This window comes from Salvelinus sp. IW2-2015, linkage group LG13, assembly GCF_002910315.2.
Source record: "Salvelinus sp. IW2-2015 linkage group LG13, ASM291031v2, whole genome shotgun sequence".
Taxonomy (NCBI): domain Eukaryota; kingdom Metazoa; phylum Chordata; class Actinopteri; order Salmoniformes; family Salmonidae; genus Salvelinus; species Salvelinus sp. IW2-2015.
Window position 1 is genome coordinate 26,793,838 of NC_036853.1, and position 18,054 is coordinate 26,811,891.

Genomic DNA, 18,054 nt, shown 5'->3' on the forward strand with positions numbered 1-18,054 from the left:
CAGTTTTACTTTCACTCAGTTTCTGTCTATTAGGAAATGATATTTTTGTTGGAAACTTGGAGCGGGTTGTGCAACATTCATAGGGATTTCATATTTCAGACGTTTCCCTCTTCAAACAGAATTATGTATTGTGGGTTGCGTTGCAATTTTCCATCACTGCATGCAGTGTCACTGTCAATGACAAAAGGGCTGTATGCAAACAATTATAGCAGGAACACATTTGGTCAGGACTTGTTCTGTGATTGATGTGTGAGGGCTGTGGTTTTAACCCTAATGAAGTCCAAATGGTCGAGATAACAACGTTTGTTATTGACTTCTCTCTGACAAACACAAATAACAGACCTCATTGTACCCTCAGTACAAACGGCACCCTATTCCCTCTTGGGGCTCAGGTTAAAGTAGTGCACTATATAGGGAATATGAGTCATTTAGGATACAGACTATGGTAGTGAGAGAAATGAGAAAAATGAACAATGAACAAACAGAACATGAGACACGATTCCACATTATTCCAGTCATCATTTGTAATATGAGGAGGATTCAGTTATTTCTTGGCTGTGTTAGAGTCTTGATGTGATCGTTTACTTTTTCATTCAAGTATTGAAGTAGACCTGATGGAAAAGTCTTCTGGCTTTAGGCAACAACATTATTTTATATAAACTCCATCCATTGTCTGTCTGAATTGTTGCTGTCTCAAAACTACAATTAAATATTGATATCCATGTAAACACACGTCCCATATTCAGCAGTTTATTCAGTCACAGCCATCAGACTCCCAAATGGCACCCTATTCCCTATAGTGCACTCCTTTTGACCAGTGCTCAGGGTTAGCCCATAGGGTTCTGGTCAAAAGTAGTGCACTATAGGGAATGGACTACATTTAGGACGCATCCTGAGCTGGAGTCAGAAAGGAATAAGCGGCTATTAGCTTGAATAATAGTCCCATCGTTTTCTCTTGACTTGTCATTTACGGTGACAAACCAAAGTGTTCAAACGCCAAATTGAAATTCATGTTCCTTCGTTGTCCCACCAAGCTGTCAATAAATTTGAATCCTTCTGTAAGTAAGAGCGAACATGCATGTGGATGTTTGGAGACGCATATAGGAATCAATTGTTCAGTGCCGTGAAAGTGGGAGTAATTTCCTCGTCCCAACAGACATAAATAATATTCCCCTCGTTCAGACAAAAGACAGACACAGGATTAGCAGTGGATAATTGATTCACAGACACAGTTAGATTTATTCAGCTTCATCCACAATCAATCAACACAGGACTCTGAAGAGGTTTTGTTGTTTGAAAGAAACATATGTCTTTGATTGTCATACATTGTCCACATTGGTGTCATCCAAAATAATATGTTCTAGATTCTGATTCCACAGTTCTGGAATTCTGCTATAAGATTCTATGTGCTGTCTGTGAGTCCAGTATTCTTTATCTGTCTTGCCTCCATCAGTTTTATGAGAATGGCTATTCTCTTTGTTGAATGTATTGTTGTTGCATAGGCCTCGGCTTGTGAGATCCCTCAAGAATGCATGAACATCTGCCACATGGAGCATTGACAGTCAGTAGCTGCATGCTAAAATAGATGAAGGAATTTCGGAGGAAATTCTTTGCTCAAAAGGAGAGGCGTCAATTTTTTTCTTCTCTCTTTCGCCTCTCTCTCTCTCTCTCTCTCACTCTCTCTGCTTCTCTCTGAATTATATATCTCCCACCGGCAGCCAGGGTTGTTTTTTAAAAATGTTCCTCCATCTTAGCGTGATATCTCAGGGTCGACTCGATGGCTTTGTGGAATAGAAACATTATAGACTCTTACTGTCAGAGTGTTAACTGTGATCTATAGAACAACCGAGGGGGAGGGGAGGTGTGTGTGTGTTTCTATGTGTTTCTGTGTGTGTGTGTGTGTGTGTGTGTGTGCCTGCCCACCTGCGTGTATTTGTGCGTGTGTGTACCATGAGCCGTGTCTTGAAGCTTCCATAACAGCCTCTGTCCTGGGAGAGGGGGAGCCATCCACATATACAAAATGAATGAGGTAATGTGCAGGGAGGTAATGTGAAGGGAGGTAATGGGTTTATGCAACATACTGGAACAGAGGAGCTCATTAGATACCGCGGATACCCCTAAGGGCCCTGGTCAAAATTAGTGCACTATGTAGGGCATAGGGTACCATTTGGCACGCAGCCATAGACTGGGATGACTGTGGTCCTCTGTGGCCCAGTTGGTAAGTGTGTGGTGCAACACCAACGGTTGTAGGTTCAGTTCCTCCAGGGGTCACATTCACTGTACTGCTTCCGAATATAAGGCATGGGATTTAGGATGGAGTAGATGGGAAGTCAGTGTATTCAATGTGTGTCGGATAAGTACATTAAAGTACAGGTGTGTAGTTCATGTCAGACCAATTATAGTTACCAGTATATCTGCACTGTACATGTTTTATACATTCATGGGGAAATATAATCAATATGAAAACATTAAATGATTAGTGTATGTTGTGCCAGTGACCAAGTTGTCATATTACATATTTGCAATAAGAATAGTGTGTAGTTATTACTCCACATGCAACATGTCTGTGTTTACCCCTGTGTATAGAGCCCACAGTGCTAGCTGCTGCGTTACTATGATTCCTGTGACTCTCTCCCTGTACCTGTCTTGGTTTGCCAAGGGCACTAGAAAGGTCACTGCCTACGCACAACTTATAGGAATGAGGTGGTGTGTACATGAGGGAGGCATGGGTGAGTGACAGTACTGTTGATATGTATGTGTAGGAGTCAGTGTGTGTTATACATACAGTATATCTATGAATCCTGTGAGCCCCAATGTAATCTGGTCGCATATGTGAGAGTAGACTGAACCCTCTAAATGTATAGATTTTACTGAGTGGAAAAGCCTGGAATGGGCATTTTGCCATGCACTGTGCTCTCACATAGCTGGCCACTAAGCTTAATATAGTTGGCCTACAGTCTCACTCGATGTAACCATGCACAAATATAGTATAGTACTGTAGATGAGGTGATATTTACACTATATAAGTATGATACACTATGTTATGATAGCATTTTGTTCACGTGATGTCTATTGGCTTAGTATCTCTCTATTATCCCTTTGTGAGAGGGAGGCAGGCAGGCAGGCAGACAGACAGACAGACAGACAGACAGACAGACAGACAGACAACAGACCAGGACACAGACAGACAGGCAGGCAGGCAGCAGGCAGACAGACAGACAGACAGACAGACAGACAGACAGACAGACAAGACAGACAGACAGACAGACAGACAGACAGACAGACAGACAGACAGACAGACAGGCAGGGAGGGAGGGAGGCAGGCAGGGAGGGAGGCAGGCAGGCAGGGAGGGAGCAGACAGACAGGGAGGGAGGGAGGGAGGAGGGAGGGAGGGAGGGGAGAGAGGGATTTAGTCTAGTTGTTGCTGGATTGGTTTCTAGGCTGAGGAGGCAGTGGGGAGGCTGGCAGAGTTTCTGGTCTATTTCCAGCTCTGCTTCTCATTCTAGGTGACTGGGGGGACAGTGTGTCATTAAAGGGCCGTCCTCTGCCTCTACCCAAGTGTGAAATGCAGCGCCTTAGAGATGCTGGTCTGCTTTTGTTTGTTCCATCAGAGTGTTGCAACATGGAAATCCTGGACAGAGGGATAGTGCTGCTTTTTAGGGTCAAGGATAACCATGGCGGAATGTTTTTTGTCATGCTTTGTTCATATTAAACCAGCCTTTTCTTGACTGCACCTGACTGAACCCTAGTCTACATTTTTCATTGATCATAAATCAATAACCTTTCTTTAAGGTATTGCTTGGTAAATGTCTGAAACATCAGCTTTATCCGAAATCTATGTTATAATGATAAATTGTGCTCCCAGTTCCCACAGTGTGGATTGCAGTGTAGATTCTGAGGAAAAAGTGTAGAACAGTAATATATCACAATGTATCTTATTTAGATAGTGACACTACATCTTTGGCGTTTCCTCGAAGGTAAATGTCAGAATGTCAGACTGAGCCAGATCGGAGCATAGAGAACAGTCTCCTGAGACCTATAATGATAACAGTAAAACAGCCCCAATTATTCCTTAGTCGACCGTTTTCAAACAATTTCATAGTTGATTCAAAGATATAAAACTTTATTGGGTAAAAGGAGGAGGGACAGGTGACAGTGTGCAGTGTGGTTTTCCAGGCGCAGATTTACACTGTCTATGTTACAACCCCTCTGTGACATTTAAAACTTTATTGGACAATACTTTGAAATCTGGAGGAAGTATATGAAGTGAGGAATTTATTTGATTTTGTTCCCTGTATGTGTAGACTGCATGGTGATTGAAAGATTGTGTTGTAGACGCAACCAGCTGAACTCAGCATGCGTCCCAAATGGTACCCTATTCCCTACATAGTACACTAGTTTTGACCAAGACCCATAGGGTAGTGCACTAAATGTGGAAAATGGTGCCATTTGTGTTGCAGCCACAGTCTGTGTGTCTATCTAATGTTCTAATGAGTAATTCATTCAGAACTACAGGCAGTAAATATAAATAGTATTTCCCAGACAGCTGCTGAAACAAACCAACCATGTTATAGTGTAAAAAACATTAAGAACACCTGCTCTTTCCATGACATAGATTGAACAGGTGAATCCAGGTGAAAGCTATGATCCCTTATTGATGTCACTTGTGTACATGGGACTATTAAACACTAAATCTCTGAGTCTCTGAATATGAAATCCACTTCAATCAGTGTAGATGAAGCGGAGGAGACAGGTTAAAGAATGATTTTTAAGTCTTGGGACACTTGAGACATGGATTGTGTATGTGTGCCATTCAGAGGATGAATGGGCAAGGCAATAGATTGAAGTGCCTTTGCACGGGGTATGGTAGTAGGTGCCAGGCGCACTGGTTTGTGTCAAGAACTGCAACGCTGCTGGGGTTTCCACCCTCAGTTCAATATTAGGAAGGTGTTCTTAATGTTTTGTACACTGAGTTTATAAATATTTAGCACCACAGATTTTGCTTGGTTTTTACAATGCCAATAATCTCCCGATCGACCCCTCTAAGTAGCAAACAGAGTGATATCTTCCAGTTAATTACCAACAACACAATAAACAAACAGTGAATATCAAGATGTCTGATTATAACTCTTCTAATTGGTCAGCCTCTTTAGTTTTTAAAATGTCCTGTGTGATTTACTGTAATGGAACATTTCTTATACTGTAGTATTCAACATTGTTGAAATAAAATCTACTTCATTTCATCTTTTGGGTGATCTAATGATACATACCATACAGTGCATCCGGAAAGTATTCAGACCCATTGACTTTTTCCACATTTTGTTACATTACAGCTTTAACAGCTTTTTACAGCTTTGGGCTCCCGAGTGGTGCAGCGGTCTAAGGCTCAGTGCAAGAGGTGTAACTACAGTCCCTGGTTAGAATCCAGGCTGTATCACATCCGGCCGTGATTGGGAGTCCCATAGGGCGGCGCACAGTTGGTCCACCGTCTACCTCGGCCCAGGTTTGGCCGGGGTAGACCATCAATGTAAATAAGAATTTGTTCTTAACTGACTTGCCTAGTTAAATAAAGGTTACATTTTTTTTATCCCTACACACAATTCCCCCATAATGACAAAGCGAAAAACAGGTTTTTCGAAATGTTTGCAAATGTCTTAAAAATAACAAACTGAAATACCTTATTTACATTAGTATCCAGACCCTTTGCTATGAGACTCGAAATTGGGCTCAGGTGCATCCTGTTTCCATTGATCATCTTTGAGGTGGACTTGATTGGAATCCACCTGTGGTAAATTCAATTGATTAGACATGATTTGGAAAGGCACACACCTCTGTATATAAGATCCCACAGTTGACAGCGCATGTCAGAGCAAAAATCAAGCCATGAGGTTGAAGGAATTGTCCATAGAGCTCCGAGACAGGATTGTGTCGAGGCACAGATCTGGGGAAGGGTACCAAAACAATTCTGCAGTATTGAAGGTCCCCAACAACACTGTGGACTCCATCATTCTTAAATGGAAGAATTTTGGAACCACCAAGACTCTTCCTAGAGCTGTCCACCTGGCAAAACTGAGCAATCTGGGGAGAAGGGCCTTGGTCAGGGTGGTGACCAAGACCCTGATGGTCACTCTGACAGAGCTCCAGGGTTCCTCTGTGGAGATGGGATAACCTTCCAGAAGGACAACCATATCTGCAGCACTCCACCAATCAGGCCTTTATGGCAAAGTGGCCAGACGCAAGCCACTCCTCAGTAAAAGGCACATGACAGCCCGCTTGGAGTTTGCCAAAAGGCACCTCAGACCAGACTCTCAGACCATGAAAAACAAGATTCTCAGGCAGCTGGGAGGAGCAGGTATAGAATCCCTTTGCTAAGACGGCTGTGTGATCGTGAGGCATGTGTGCATCTGCCTCAGCCGCGGTCGAGAGGAGAATTTCAAAAGAGCTTGGTATATAGGTAGATAGGCTGAGGCTCTGTGGGGAAAGCAAGGTAGGAGGAAGTCAATAAGGTGAGAGAGAGAGAGAGAGACAGAGGCCTGCTGATTACAGGTATATAAGGAGATTGGGAGAGGGCCTATATCTACCTCAGATTTACCTCAGGACTCATTAACGTACCAGTCCCTTTCTACTGCCGAGCTCGTCTTGAGTCTGTGTGAATTTCAGATGAATTTTCATACCTTTCTGAGGGTTCGCAAAAATATAAATCAGGCAGGTATGTTGAAGTGCAACCAAACGTCTCATTAAACACGTGACTTATGTGGACTATGACACATAACGTAGGATCGTTATTTTACGTTTTTAGAAACCAGAATGATAATGCTTAAACTTGACTGTCTCACTGTCAAAGTATATTACATTTGTGTGCAGCTGACCTCTAGTCTTGTGTGTAATGTGCTGCTCTCAGGTAAAGTCTGTTTTCCCCCAATATCATTCATCTTTGGGAAGAGGCTTTTATTACAGGATCCTATTGAAGCCCAGAGCCTACACCAGGCCATGAATCTAGTGCAGGGCAGTTGCAACCACAGCTACACTCACCTCCGGTTCTGTCAAAGAAATCTTTGATCAAGGTTTTTTTGTTTTTTTTAAAGTCAAAACTCCACAGTGTTTTCACAGGCTCGGAAATAGGTTTTCGACAACATGCAGTATGTGTGTTTTTTCACTGATGCATCTCCCAGATGTGAATTACAGATTCATTTTCTCCAAATCATTTCACAGATGTTTGGTATTTTGCAGACCTTACATGAATGAATACTGTACATCTTGACAACATAGTTTTTGTGCCTCTTTGCTATGTTCACCCTTGGGAGTGTTGTCAAGTCACCCGCTATGCTACGCAGACATTGTTTATGCATGCAAGAGTCTGAACCTGTTCACTTTATGGGAGCCCTGTACCTCTCTACCTGTCTACCTCTCACTTCAGCAAGATTTTTAATGCGTCTGTCTCAGAATCTCAAAGTCGTTTTTGTTTTGAGAGTGTGTCTGGGAGTGTGTCTGAGTTACTGTTGTTTACCCAGCCTGGCTCTGCGGACGTTAGAGTTGGTATTGATTAGCGAGACAGAGAGCGCGTCTGAGAGAGAATCCTAGCCGTTGTTGTCGGTGAAGTGAGGCATCTGAGTAAGAGGCATCTGTCTAGACGCAGCTCTGCTAACAGCCAAACATCTCCCGTCACATCATCGCCTGATGTAAGCCATGCCTACTCACAGTGGCCTCCCCATCTAATTGACCATGCAGATAACAAAACAAACAGACAGACATGAAACTGACACCAGATGAAATGCAGACAAGAACTAAAGAACCCATGGTACTATAATTGGTGCCAGGAGGAGGTGTAACGTTGAAGTGGTTCTGCTCTGCTCAGTCATGATATCTAGGAGGAGCAGGTGGAGGACAGCTGAAAGGTGAGCATTGTGAGCCTGGGCTGGTTTGAACCAGGGCTGCATTTCCTCTCTCTTTTGGGGGGTGTTTTTCTTTCTTTTTTTTACCCAGGATGCTCTGCTCTGGTGGCTCTTGTTGCAATTAAAAGGAAGTGTCCGCCAGAGGCTATCTGTGCTGTGCTGTGTGTGTGGGTGTGTGTGTGTGTCCGTCAGAGGGCTATCTGTGCTCTGTGTGGCCCATATGTTTGGCTGCTGATAGAGCGTGGATTACTGTGTTAGGGCCTGAGATAACAGGCTGTTTATAACCTTGGCAGAGTCTGGGGCTTAATCTGGCAGCAGCATATTTCCCCTCAGCTCCCCGATAAAGGCCTGTTAGCAGCTTTATCACACGGCCAGATAAAGGCAGAGCCAGAGCGAGACGAGCAGGGCAGAGTACAATACAGAGCCCCAATCTGGCACCGCACACATACTCACTCACGCATGCACACACACACGCACGTATGCACACGCGGTTCTGCTGCACGGTTATTTTTAGAAGCCCTGTCCCCCTTAGACACACTGCCGGAAAGAGCAATCAATTTCTACATCTGCCTTTAGAGGCAACATGGACACCAGCAGACTAAATTAAAAGGACCATGTCCTCATTCGTCATTGGGGCTTTTGTTTACAAGTTGGTAAATAATGAATGGTGGGAGTGCAGCAGTACAGGTTTGTCTGAAACTAAAGACTAGGAAGTTTGAGGTTATATAAGACCGGCAGTGAAGAACAATGAAATGGTTACTGTGCCATATTTAAAGGCCCAGTGCAGTCAAAATAAAAATGTTCCTGTGTTTTGTATCATATTGTACAACAGCTGATGAAACTAACACTGTAAAAGTGTGAAAAGATGTGTTCATTGTTATTTCCTGATAGTTTCTTCTTGAAAATACGATCTACACAGGACCTTCTATTCAGCAGGTTTGCATGGGATGGAGTTTCGGCTTTCCATGGTGACATAACAAATTGGTTAATAGACTAATAACAAAGAGAGTTCCAAACCTCTCTGCCAAATACAGCTAGTTTTCAGTTGTCCCCTCCCCACTCAGACCACTCCCAGTCAGCCCTAGCAAAATTCTTGCCTGAGAAATATTTTTTGTTGTTGCTAAAAAGCAATTGTTGCCCATTTTTAAATGAAATCTATCACAGTAAAGTACAGTACCTAATTGTTCCCCAATTTTGGGGGGATATTGATATAAAAACATCTGCATTAGGCCTTTAAGTATGCTTTTAAGCAATGTGACGTATTACTACTTACTGGGCGATACAAAACTATTGAGTTAGCATATCTCATATCCCAAAGCCAACACCTCCTTTGGCCGCATTTCCTTCCAGTTATCTGCTGCCAATGACTGGAACGAATTGCAAAAATCGCTGAAGCTGGAGACTTATATTTCCCTCACTAACTTTAAACATCGGCTATCTGAGCAACTGATCGCTGCAGCTGTACATAGCCCATCTGTAAATAGCCCACCCAATCTACCTACAGTGAGGGAAAAAAGTATTTGATCCCCTGCTGATTTTGTACGTTTGCCCACTGACAAAGAAATGATCAGTCTATAATTTTAATGGTAGGTTTATTTGAACAGTGAGAGACAGAATAACAACAAAAATATCCAGAAAAACGCATGTCAAAAATGTTATAAATTGATTTGCATTTTAATGAGGGAAATAAGTATTTGACCCCCTCTCAATCAGAAAGATTTCTGGCTCCCAGGTGTCTTTCATACAGGTAACGAGCTGAGATTAGGAGCACACTCTTAAAGGGAGTGCTCCTAATCTCAGTTTCTTACCTGTATAAAATACACCTGTCCACAGAAGCAATCAATCAATCAGATTCCAAACTCTCCACCATGGCCAAGACCAAAGAGCTCTCCAAGGATGTCAGGGACAAGATTGTAGATCTACACAAGGCTGGAATGGGCTACAAACCATTGCCAAGCAGCTTGGTGAGAAGGTGACAACAGTTGGTGCGATTATTCGCAAATGGAAAAACACAAAAGAACTGTCAATCTCCCTTGGCCTAGGGCTCCATGCAAGATCTCACCTCGTGGAGTTGCAATGATCATGAGAATGGTGAGGAATCAGCCCAGACTACACAGGAGGATCTTGTCAATGATATCAAGGCAGCTGGGACCATAGTCACCAAGAAAACAATTGGTAACACACTCCGCCGTGAAGGACTGAAATCCTGCAGCGCCCGCAAGGTCCCCCTGCTCAAGAAAGCACTATACATGCCCGTCTGAAGTTTGCCAATGAACATCTGAATGATTCAGAGGACAACTGGGTGAACGTGTTGTGGTCAGATGAGACCAAAATGGGTTCTTTGGCATCAACTCAACTTGTCGTGTTTGGAGGAGAAGGAATGCTGCCTATGACCCCAAGAAACCATCCCCACCGTCAAACATGGAGGTGGAAACATTATGCTTTGGGGGTGTTTTTCTGCTAAGGGGACAGGACAACTTCACCGCATCAAAGGGACGTGGACGGGGCCATGTACCGTCAAATCTTGGGTGAAACCTCCTTCCCTCAGCCAGGGTATTGAAATGGGTCGTGGATGGGTATTCCAGCATGACAATGACCCAAAACACACGGCCAAGGCAACAAAGGAGTGGCTCAGAAAAAGCACATTAAGGTCCTGGAGTGGCCTAGCCAGTCTCCAGACCTTAATCCCATAGAAAATCTGTGGAGGGAGCTGAAGGTTCGAGTTGCCAAACGTCAGCCTCGAAACCTTAATGACTTGAAGAAGATCTGCAAAGAGGAGTGGGACAAATCCCTCCTGAGATGTGTGCAAACCTGGTGGCCAACAACAAGAAACATCTGACCTCTGTGATTGCCAACAAGGGTTTTGCCACCAAGTACTAAGTCATGTTTTGCAGAGGGGTCAAATACTTATTTCCCTCATTAAAATGCAAATCAATTTATAAAATTTTTGACATGCGTTTTTCTGGATTTTTTTGTTGATATTCTGTCTCTCACTGTTCAAATAAACCTACCATTACAATTACAGACTGATCATTTCAATGTCAGTGGGCAAACGAACAAAATCAGCAGGGGATCAAATACTTTTTTCCCTCACTGTACCTCATCCCAAAATAGTTTTTATTTACTTTTCTGCTCTTTTGCATACCAGTATTTCTACTTGCACATCACTATCTGCTCATCTATTTCACTCCAGTGTTAATTTGCTAAATTGTAATTACTTCGCTACTATAGCCTATTTATTGCCTTACCTCCTCATGCCATTTGCACACACTGTATATAGACTTTCTTTTTTTTCTATTGTGTAAACTTGTTTATTCCATGTGTAACTCTGTGTTGTTGTTTGTGTCCCCACTGCTTTGCTTTATCTTGGCCAGGTCGCAGTTGTAAATGAGAACTTGTTCTCAACTATCTTACCAGTTTAAATAAAGGTGAAATAAAATAAAATAAAAAACAATTGAGATGCAGTGGAGATTCATTTCCTTGGTTAACTTTAACAGAGAGTAGAGATTATTTTCCTTGGTTAATTTACTATCCTTACTATACTATCAATTTCATGTGAGTCTTTGTGTTTGTATTTCTTCTGAGGCTGCTAGACATTATGGGTAAAGTGTATCTGCCTGGTATACTAGTCCCCTCCACCCAAAACCCAACTCTACCCCCATCCCCGTCATGGCGGCTCTGCCTCAGCACAATTATAAAGCCCTCCTTTCAGAGGCAGGGAAGGAAAATTGTCATCCTCTATAAATTGCCTGTACTTTTCCTGTAGCTTAAAGAAGACCTTTCGTTCGTTCCGCTCTCGTTCAATCGCTCTTTCCTGCCTGCTCTCTCTCTCCGCTTTCCCTCTTTCAGGAAAATTGCTTTCCCGCAATCAACAGAGTTTTTTCTGCACTTAGGGGTAAATACAGGTAGCCTGAAGCATTAGCATACCATTATTCAGGTAAGTGTCAAGCCTTTAGCAGTTCCCTCTGCGTCAGAGCACAGTGTGAGCTAGCAGGGTTATCAGGAGTGGGAGGACAAGGGGGATAAAGACTGGGCCTTCAGTCAAGACTAGGAAGTTGGTGAAGAGTTTGAATTGCCTAAAAATGCTGAACTGCTAAACATATGCGCCTGTCATTTATATTTTTGATTTTTTTACATCTAGCATGTGATTTTTCACTTAAAGTCCATTGAAATAAACAATTAGGTGCCTCATTCCTCAGAAATATATGAATAATTCAAGATGATTCCAACTATTGGTAAGGGCACATGACAACAGCTGCTCCTTTTGCAGGGTGAAGTCATTCTCAGCTAGATGTGGTGTCCAAGACAGGCCTGTGTAGTGCAGCGTAGAAGAGAGGATGACAAAGAGGAGTAGAGAGGAGACGAGAGAGAGGAGACGAGAGAGAAAGGAGCGGAGAGAGAAAGGAGCGGAGAGAGAAAGGAGCGGAGAGAGAGAGGAGCGGAGAGAGAGAGGAGCCAAGAGGGAGGAGCCGAGAGAGAGAAGGAGCCGAGAGAGAGAGGAGCCGAGAGAGAGAGGAGCCGAGAGAGAGGAAGCCGAGAGAGAGGAGCCGAGAGAGAGAGGAGCCGAGAGAGAGAGAGGAGCCGAGAGAGAGAGGAGCCGAGAGAGAGGAGCCGAGGAGAGAGGAGCTGGATGCAGGCAGGAGGGTATGTGCATGGTCAGATTACTGCTTTTATCATCCAGCCAGCACACTACAGTATGCCGAGGAGAGGAAAGGACTCAACAAACCAAAAGTGAAGCAAACTTGATTGTGAAAACAGTATGATAAAGCATATCTCAAAATACCAGCATTAGCTGGACGTTATTCTGAACCATGTTAGATTCTGAGAGCTTAGGGTCACAGAGAGTAAACAAAATGTCTCCTCTTAAAACCCATCAGGGTCTGTTATATATGTTTACCCAATATTAGCCAATATTACTGAAAATATAAAATCCTAGTTTTAAACACTTACTATAAATAATATAATTAAAACAAATATTTTCACTCACTAAAGGGTAATGGAAGTCAAAGCCCCACAAAGCATGAGTCACATGCTGTGTTAGGGACGGTTCACCAGTTGAATGAGGAAGCCTATCACTACCCTCCTAACCCAACTCTCACTCTGCTTTCATTTAATATTCTTTTGTACCACCTCTCCTCTGGGGGAGGACGGCTGTGATGTGCAGCAGGCCTGATCTCTCACCCTTTCCAGGGAGTCTCTTTCTTTCTCACTCTCTTTTCTCCCTCCTCGGACCCCCCTCCCTCCCTCCCCCGCTATCTAACTTTCTCCACCCCCCTCACCCCTCTGCTACTCTCTCTTCCACTCCGTTCTTTTTTGTCTCTTGATTGACACAGGGGTTCGTCTAGACCTAAATTTGCATCCGCTCCGTGACCCAGATTTGGGCTCTCCTGTCCTCGTCTCCTTAGCCCTTCCTTACCCTCCCTCCTCTCCTTTTTCTACCCTCTCTGTAATGAGCCAGTCCACTCAGTCACTCACAGTAAATCTTCACTACTTGTGGTTCATCTTATAATACAGGTGGGTCTGGTGTCTTAGAGCTGGATAGTACTAGTGTCACCAAGTGTACAAAACCCTATAACTTTAATCATTAAACCCTCACTGAACTCTCTCTCTCTCTCTCTCTCTCTCTCTCTCTCTCTCTCTCTCTCTCTCTCTCTCTCTCTCTCTTCTCTCTCTCTCTCTCTCTCTCTCTCTCTCTCTCTCTCCTCTCTCTCTCTCTCTCTCTCTCTCTCTCTCTCTCCTCTCTCTCTCTCTCTCTCTCTCTCTCTCTCTCTCTCTCCTCTTCTCTCATCTCTCTCTCTCTTCTCCTCCATGGGAATTTAAAACAAATGCAGACAGACAATCGGTGCACTGCAAATGGCTAACCTCTCCGCCTTTATTACAAGCTTTAAACTAATAATACACTGTAACACTGCAAATAATTGCTTTTAACACTGCCACATTCTCCTTGAAATTATTGTTTATTTTCATTCATCCATTTTCTAGTCCACTCCATTTCATACGATATGTTCCTATCTGCTATGAACCGTCAGCTGGGGAGCATTTTCCAGCGGCTATACTGAATGCGCTTTCATTTTCCCAGGCTGAATGGGCCTGCAATCATAATGACATTGTCTGCATTCCACATGGCTCCTTATTCCCTCTATACTGCACTGGGCTCTGGTCAAAAGTAGTGCACTATATAAGGAATAGAGTGCCATTTGGGATGCAGGCCATGTCATGAACAGTCCCCTGCAGTGGACTGTATTGGATCCATTACAGTTTACAGTATATATTGTACTATATTCACTGTGATGTAAAGTACCACAAAACCTATTATTTCTCTGGCTAAAGAACAGGTAGGATTCCCAGCGGCACTGCAATGTTTAAACGAGAGACGGAGAAAGAGAGAGAAGAGAGAGAGCTGTCTGGAAGGCCCTGATGCCGCGACGATGTGATGCTCAACACTGACTTCTCTCTCTGCTGCGTTTCCTTAAACTGCCAAGTAAGAGCGCCATTAATAATGCAGCTCATTAAAGTGTGTAATTAATCCGTGGCCATGTAAGAGGGAGAGACTGGGGCACACCAGGGAAGAAACAGGGAGGGAGGCTCACCAGGGGACAGGGAGCTAGGGAGGGAGCTGGAGTTGTGCTCTCCAGGGGAGCAGGAGAGGGAGGAAGAGGAGGAGGGGGGAACAGGAGGAGGACGGGGGAGCTGTGTAACCACTATGGTATAAAATAACATTATCTACTCACGTTCGCATATGCCAATTCATGGACCGTCTATAACCAGGTTGCATCCGGTTTACACGGCACAACTTCACATGCGCTTTAGCACTCAGTGCGCACAGGAAGCAACGTGAGCAGTGTCGACGTCATCACGTCTTCCAAAAACATGGCAGACATTGGGCGAATATAAAATGTTCATATCTTCGGCTGTGAGTGATGAAAAACAAAATTGGGCCTCAGTGACAATTATTTGAATAATTCAGTGGACATTTTGTGCACAAATGTGATGAGTAAAGTGTCTTATTAGGAATTTTCTAATCTGACTTCTCTATGTGGCCGTCTATGGCACTTGTCTTTCTGGGCCGGGCGTCAGTTAAATTGCAGTACCGAGCAAAACTGTAGGAGCAGTCGAAACCATGCTTCTAGACCAGAACCCTGGCCCCTTGTGTGTAACAGGGATAGACTGGGGCGCACCATAAGGGGAGTAGGAGGAGAGGAAATGGGGGAGAGAAATACAACACCCCCCACTATGAGGGAGCCAGCCTCCACAGCAACACGACCATGCCTGATGCATCATTAATGTCTCAATGGAAGAATATAAATAGATAGGATGAGAGAGAGAGAGTGTGTGTGTGTGTGTGTGTGTGAGCGAGAAACAGAGGGAGAGAAACAGAGGGAGAGACAAATACACACACATGCATATTAATAACTATAGCTCCCATGTTGTTATTTTGGGGACATTGGGGACACAGAGACATCAGAGACATCTTCAGGCATCAAAGACAATCAAGAATGCAGCATGTGTACTAGAGTGCAGAGGGTGAGGGGTGTGTTTAAAAGTCTATGTGTGTGAATGCATGCTTGTGCACAGGTGTGTGTGTGTGTTTGTGCTTGTCCTTGTTCAATAATGAATGTGGGGAACATGCTTTGATGTGTCTGTTTGTAATACATGCTGAGGTCAGTATATCTCGGATAATATTTATATTGTGGATATGGATTTAACGTGGAAGTGACAGCATTTAACTACTTTGCAGATATGAAACAAACAGAAAATCATATCAGTCAAAAATATCAAATTCCCAGTTTATGCTACAAAATCAACTTTATAAGAGGTTTTAAAAATAGGTTATATTTGACTTAACATTCCATGATGTACAATAAGGCATTATTAGCAGAATAGATGGATGCAGTACAATGCATGATTGATATATAGCTTCCCTTCGGGATGCACTGTTTCAGTTTCAATTACTCAATATTTTGGACAAAACGAACGAATGTAACTAAGTCTGGGAATGTCAATACAATCAAACTAGCAAGGGCAATGATCATGAGTCAGTAATAATGTGGATAATATGCTAGCGTATCTATTTATGTTGCAAGCTACAAACAGAGCCTAACGTTAGCTAGCTAGCTGCTAGGAGGGCGTCATGTCATTGGAGGACTGGGTGAGTGACTGACTTTTTCCCCTCATATTGTTTTTCGGTGGCTACACAGCTAGAGATGAACGTGTAATTTGGTTAGCTAGCAAGACATTTGAATCGCTTTGCCAGCTATGTTAAATTACTGTTATCCAGTTAGCATATCTCTTGCCTTTGCAAACTAACTATTGCTAGCTATCACACTCGTACTCTTGTCCGAGTGTGCCAGAGCGCAGAATAACTGATGAATTTACCAACGCGCAAAATAGTTGGTCACGAACGCTCTACATGTTACATGCAAACAGCCTAACCTGCTCTACTAGGGTGAGTAAAATTGTCAGTGAGGTGTTCTCTCATTTGTGTCTGGAAGTAGCTAGCTAGCAAGATAGCCAACTTTACCCAGTTAGCGTGTTTGGGACGTATGCATTGGCAGGCAAGCCTCAGAAGGGCGAGCAGGATATTAGCAGTGCAATTTTGACAGCCAACTAGCTGATAAAGTTTGAGAGGGTTTATCTGATGTTCCTTCATTAGATTTTAGTTCATCTTGCTTTGGCTAGTCTTAGTTGTTGATCTTGTTGTTGTTGATGTGCATATAGGAAAAGATAGCCAACTGTTGTATGGTTGTTTGATCAATAGAACTGTAAAGTTCCCAAATGTAAGAGGACTCCCGTGGTATTTAGCTACATATTTGCAGAAATCCAAAATCCTAGTGTATTTTATGGCTTTTCCCGATGCGTTCTAGTGATCTAAAGTTGCGCTATTGCAACTGCCTGTAAATACACAGTCCAGTTCAAAGTGAATGATGACAGGCCCTTGTGGCAAATGGCTTGTTTGCATATAGGCCTACTGTAACTCTGATTGGATTGGCTATGGCGCACCGGTCTGCGCAGACTCCGGTCCTGGACGAGACAGGTGTTTTTATTAGGTTTTATTTACTGCAGTTTCTATTAATTGTCCAAACACTCGGCCACTTTACCACTATATTGCTATAGAATTAGTATAAGTATATAGTATACGTAAAACGTGAAAAAACTCTCACTTGTCAGAAAATGTTAAAAAGTGTCATTCTTCCTGGGGCTGTATATTAACAGATACGATTTTACGTTGCTAAAATGCTGTCAGTTCCACTTTAAAAGAAGGTTTTACTTGTTGGGTAAGGTTGAGAAAAGATGACAATCTCTGGAGTGTTCTCACTTTTGAATCTCTAGAGATATGCTCTCTTAGCATACAATTTTATCATGTGATGTATGTACAGCCTTAATATAGCTAGCAAGAGGAGGAGATGACCTAATGCCAAAGCAATGTGTGATCTGTTTGTGTTTGAACATATAGCTTAAAGGACTTTTCTCCAGCTAAGTGAGTAAAGACATTACACCCCCCATTTACAGTAAAAAAAACATTATATGCACACAACTCTGCACAGTAGTGCGTCCAAACACAGCAACACTTCCAGTACAAGTTAGGCTTCAGTTCAGTAAAGGCTGCAGGCTAGCCGAACTCAGACACTATCCCAGCCTCTACTCTCTCAGTCTACTTCAATCACAGGCCCTCATCTGCTCCAGATGTGGACTAATTTACTGCGACTTGGCTAATCATGGTGATTAAGGATTAATTACTGTTAATCACTTTTACATAAGCTGGTTGGCAGTAGGAGAGCTGTGCTGAATGAGAAATAACCCCCCAAGTTAAAACAGTTAGATAGATTGGGGGATGGAGTGGAAAGGGAGGAACAGAGGCAGCCGTGCTCTCCATTCTGCTGGGGTTTACAGAGAGTCAGCTTGGGATATCGTCTATCACCTTGACCAATGAGCACTCCTCTCACACTCCAGTGACATCTAAAAGACCCTACCCTACACTCGCTCCACACAATACCATTGTAAACTTCATAAGAACACCCCCCCCCCCCCCCCCCCCCCCTTACTTTATGCAGTAGCACCGTTAGTCTGTAAAATATTGGTTATTAATTCTGAAGCATGAATTGCCTTTAATCCATCTATGGTGTCCTTCCTATTCAGGGAGGTTGGTAGCCTAGCAGTTAG

At 43.3% G+C, this 18,054-nt stretch overlaps 1 protein-coding gene across 5 annotated transcripts in view; it reads left to right on the top strand.

Annotated features, from left to right (window-relative positions):
• pbx1b (pre-B-cell leukemia homeobox 1b) overlaps nucleotides 1-18,054 on the top strand; it is a 90,493-nt gene that overhangs the window by 38,928 nt on the left and 33,511 nt on the right. The window contains exon 1 of one of the 5 annotated variants that reach the window (XM_023999416.3): nucleotides 16,100-16,339. The exons of the other annotated variants lie outside the window; for them this stretch is intronic. The gene's annotated coding sequence lies outside the window, so the exon portion shown is untranslated. Of the gene's footprint in view, nucleotides 1-16,099; nucleotides 16,340-18,054 lie in introns of those variants that run through there. 5 annotated transcript variants of the gene reach the window in all.